Here is a 4857-nt window from a genome sequence, read left to right as displayed (position 1 = left end):
ACTAAATACATTAACGGACTTTTTATTACAACAACACATGTTACAATACCAGGAGGGAACATGGAGGTTACCCTAGGTCTTCAAGGAAAACCTAAAGGAAGTCACAACATAAAATCCATTAACAAAGATAATTTATAATAGTACAAAGTTCATACTCACGTTATCTGCGATTTTGTTGGTCTTATCATCCAGCATAAGTCGATAGAGTAGAGAATTGAATTCATTGGACTGAAACAAATATCATTTTATAAACTAGTAAGATGTATCTACTTAGTTTTATTTGTTTTTAAATTGTCCCTATTCTTGCCCATCACAGATAAATTCTGTTAAATTAATTAAAAATACAATAGTAAACAATTTATATAAATATTATTCTAACCACTATAAATACAAATTTCAAGATTCACAATCCAATTATACATTTCTCCATCGAGAACGTTCGTTCTTCAACAATTGTCCAAAGAGCTATTACATGAAACTTCTTCCAAGTTTATGTCAACATTGTTGTCTTTCTTGACGTTGAGCAGATTCATATTAAACCTTCAGTCAGTTTCTTTTAACTTGGTGTTCCTATCCGTTCCTATATACCTAATATTTATTCGATATTCCTATATAGCAATATTTTATACATGTCTCTTAGTCTCTTTGAATTTTAAAGACATTATCGTTGAAAATATGATAAATAACATAAGACTTGAAACAAGCCAGTCGTCGAATGTACCTACTCTACTTTCACGACAAAAACTTTAAAATCCTTTAATCCAACATATAAAACTTAGTATAAAACAGATCGTCACATCACGAAAAAATAAGGAAGAAAAATTATGGCGATTATGAGAATTCTGTCATCTATTCTTTGAGCTGGCATTCAAATAGACATATAAAAGATTAAACAAATCATGCATATACCTGTTTGTTTAAGACCGCCCCCCTTAACGAATTAAATAGTGTAAAAGTACTACGGGTGACGGTGCTGCTCTCGGTTGGTGGGCTGAAGTAATAAGTGCCCACCCGCCATTTCCTTTAAGAAGTGACCTTTTTTTCTACTATTTAATTATTCATATCTGCCCTTACTGAGTAGAAAACCTTCGAAAGCTGCTGGGCCTTGAAGAGAGAGCAACATGGATAAATGTCCATCATTTATGGAATTGAGAATCGATGGCCTGACTGATTGTAACCGCTTCTTGTCTCAAATACATTAAGACTGCCTAGAATATTTTGAAGCAAACTGACTAACATTATTTCTATAATAAGAGTTGTGTCAACTTCTAACAGCCATTGTAATAACCAGATGCAGAGTAGCATGTAAACAGGTTAGAGGGTATCACCCCATATACTCTGGTGGTAACAATAAAAAGCAGTCAGCAAACCTACCTCTTAAGCCAACCCTTTACAATAGAATAAATAATAACAACTAAACGAACTTTGGATTATTAATAATACAATTAATCTGTCCCCGATACCTGGTTAGGATAGGAGTCTCTTACTGCGTACCCGGATATGAAAACATCTGTGTTAAGTTTGTCACATTACCAGAGTCCATTTAGAAAATTATATTGGCTAACCTTTAAGTGTTTTAACAAAAATGACAGGTTTGGTGAGGGATCGGAATCAAATTAAGCAGGTGCAGGTCCTTCCTGGACATGTCAAACTTTTTCATCCACTGAAAAAGTCCTGAGGAGGGGGACGCCTACCTCGGGAGGGTTCAGTCACCGATGGCCAATGAGAAAGGAGATTCAAAAATAAGGTAACGCCCTAAAAGGGAAGTGGGAGAAAAAGAGTAGGGTAACGAGACCAGGAAAAAGGGGGCATTGAAGAGATAGACGGAGACAGTTGATCAGGCTTAAGAGGGCAGTAGGAGCCGGAGGACAGCAAGATGCACTTCGACCAGACGAAGTCGTGAGAAGGGCCACGAGATCTGGACATCCCTTATGAACAAGACGACACCTACGGCACTACATCCCACGGCATCAGCAGCTATAAGTATAAAATTAACCAATAAGTAATAATGTAATAATCTATATTTTATGAAAACCTTTATCTGAATCATTACAATCATTTTAATTATAGTAATAAATTATAAATAAATACTTAGTTTCTTTATGTAGTTTATATACTATTATATAACCCAAAATACCACCCTTTATTATGATATATAATTAATGGTAACAACATTTTATAAATATAAAGGTATTTAATTAGTAAACTGGTAAACACACAAATAGCGTTTGGAAAAGAATCCAATCATAATAATAGTTTTTTAGGACTCAATATATATTAAATTAATTAACTTATTTTTGGATAATTGCCTTCAGCGATTATCCTGGCATCCCGATAAAATATCATAGCATACATAGCACAAGATGAATGTGAAAATGCTGTCATCTAAACAAAAAAAGAAGTAGCTAAGTACCCCTTAAGAAAGGAGACATGTACCAGAGATGAGTGAGAACCAGGATAGACGAGTGACACACAGGCTATCTATGGCAACTATCACTCAGGATGAGTGAATAGTTAATTCAGCCAGGCAAGGAACAGAATCGGGATCCTCAACTTAACAATTATTATATTTCAATATCTCCTTCTTGTATTTCACGTATTCGACGTTAAAACCGTTAAAGGTTTCCTCCCCTCCACTCAGTTTACTTACAGGGCGGTCCTCATTTGTTCTTTACTCATTTCTTATTATTATTAATTTTATTTGTATTTATTCTTTCTCGACCATTATTTAATCTTAACTTACATTATTTTCCGTCTTTTACTGGGTTAAATTTAGTTTTACTCATTTTACTTTTTTATTTTTACGTGTTATTACGTATCCTTTTCATTTTTAACCTAATAGTTTGCGTATTTGTTTTTGTTCTGTAATATTCTTACTATTGGCTATTTTATATCATTACTATTATATTTCTTTTCACTTATACTTACATTGTTGTAACCCTACCTCAATTTACCCTTTGTATCTTATTATCCTATTATGTCAAAATATTATTAATTTGATTTCGTATCTTGTTGGTCCCGATGAAGCTATACAAAGTAGGGCGAAACGTCGGTAAATAAATAGTTGTTAATTAGTTTTCGTTTACTTGAGACATCATCCCTGAACATCTTCATAAATTGAAATAATAGAGTAAATTATTAATATGAATAAAATAAATATAAACCTTGTAATTAGCTTGAGTTGCTGAATAAATCAAGCGCAACATGACGTAAACATGAAGCAGGAACATCATGACATTGCCGCGTATGTGAGAGTGCTGGCATCTATCATTTGAGCTGATATTACCATATATGTAATAAATATGAAGCAACATACGAATATAATAGTTGATGATGATGAAGAACAATGTTTTAGAATAAATAGCATTGATTTTATCCCAAGTCGCAACCAGTTGCTCTATAGCGTATATTAATTTTTCCAAACTTGCGACGCTCTTAAAGGGGTTCGGCTTTATTTGAATGAGGAACTCTGAGCTCGATTGAAAAAATTCGCTCACGGTGTCGGAAAAACATTTGAACTGCCAACAGCACAAAGTTGTAAAAATAAGCTCACTAGTGTACGCTACGGTTAAACCAACATTACCCGACGTGTTACCCCACGCATATAAAGCTATACAACACACAAGAGGAACAACTAATGGCTCCAATAAAAATCTCTTTTGAATGGGCACCTCCTTGACTCTCCCCGCCAACCCGCCGAAGATGGGCTCTAAGGTATCCAACGTAGCAACTGCTTCTACTAATTCGTTACGGTAAAAATAAAAGGAAACAAAAACCGAAACGCACAAAAATGATTGCCATATATAACTAAATAAAGAGATAAATAAATCAAAATATCCCACGGTGTGAATAATAAAAATTTCCTGATGATATATTTCGGCAAAAATAAAAAATATACGCACAACTGTAATAGAAATGGATATTATCAGGGAATATATTAACAGGTAATTATTCACTTTAAGTTCTTTTTCGATGACCCGGAAAGGAAATATCCCAAAAAGTGTAGAAGCAGTGAAGATGAAATTGGATTGGATACTCTGGCTGGTAAGATGGGACATTGCACCCTCTTCTAGTCTCAAGTTTCTAAAGACTGTCTGATCTAAAGTACAATGTCAAATATAATACTCTTAGAGAACCATTATCTCAACCAATAACTGGCAGTTGCGTTTCTGATGACAACACGACCTACCATTTGTTTCATTTGACATTGAGTCAATCCAATATTTCGATTTAGATTATAGGTATTTGGTGTTCCACATACACAATTGCAAATGAAACACCATTGTATTTATTAATTTTTTTATTTTATTAATTTAAAAAATTACATCCAATACGGTCGGACCCAGATGACAACATCTATCGGTCCGTGCCAAAATAACACTTAAAAATGACAGACATAAGTGAAATGTAATTATTACAAATTTGACTATTAGAGAGTTGTGGAGGCTACACAATTTTTAAGCTAGATAAGTGCAATATGAATTGATTTCAAGTGATACAACTAGTAATTTAATTAATTGCTACTAAAATGGAAATAAAGTGAAAAATAGAAATAAAATAATAATAATAAAATAACTGACAGGATTTTGAAGTGAATAATAAAGCTCCAAATTTAGTGAATTAATATAATAATAAGAATAAAACAAAGTGATATAGAATATGATAAAAATAAGGATCCAACAATATCTATTACTAAGCACACACATACATTGCTAATTCTAATTGTAATATATTAAATAAATGTGGAGTTAAGAAAAAATACAGACAGATATGGTCATTTGGTGATTTAAAATCAGTTTTGGGGAATTATAGAAGTAAGAAAGTACCCAGTTAGATATTTAGTTTTTAGTTTTTTTT

General features: G+C 32.9%; 1 long non-coding RNA gene across 1 annotated transcript in view; it reads right to left on the bottom strand.

Annotated features, from left to right (window-relative positions):
* Positions 1-394, bottom strand: part of LOC136797020 (uncharacterized) — a 13852-nt gene extending 13458 nt beyond the window's left edge. Inside the window, exon 1 of the long non-coding RNA XR_010844816.1 lies at positions 160-394. This is a non-coding gene — a long non-coding RNA (uncharacterized lncRNA). The remainder of the gene's footprint in view (positions 1-159) is intronic.
* Positions 395-4857: the final 4463 nt, after the last annotated feature.

The sequence above is a fragment of the Halyomorpha halys genome, unplaced genomic scaffold (genome assembly GCF_000696795.3).
Source record: "Halyomorpha halys isolate HHAL.00 unplaced genomic scaffold, Hhal_1.1 Scaffold848.1, whole genome shotgun sequence".
NCBI classification, from domain to species: domain Eukaryota; kingdom Metazoa; phylum Arthropoda; class Insecta; order Hemiptera; family Pentatomidae; genus Halyomorpha; species Halyomorpha halys.
The sequence above is the reverse complement of the archived record's forward strand: the minus strand, read 5'-3'. Positions and strand labels throughout refer to the sequence as shown.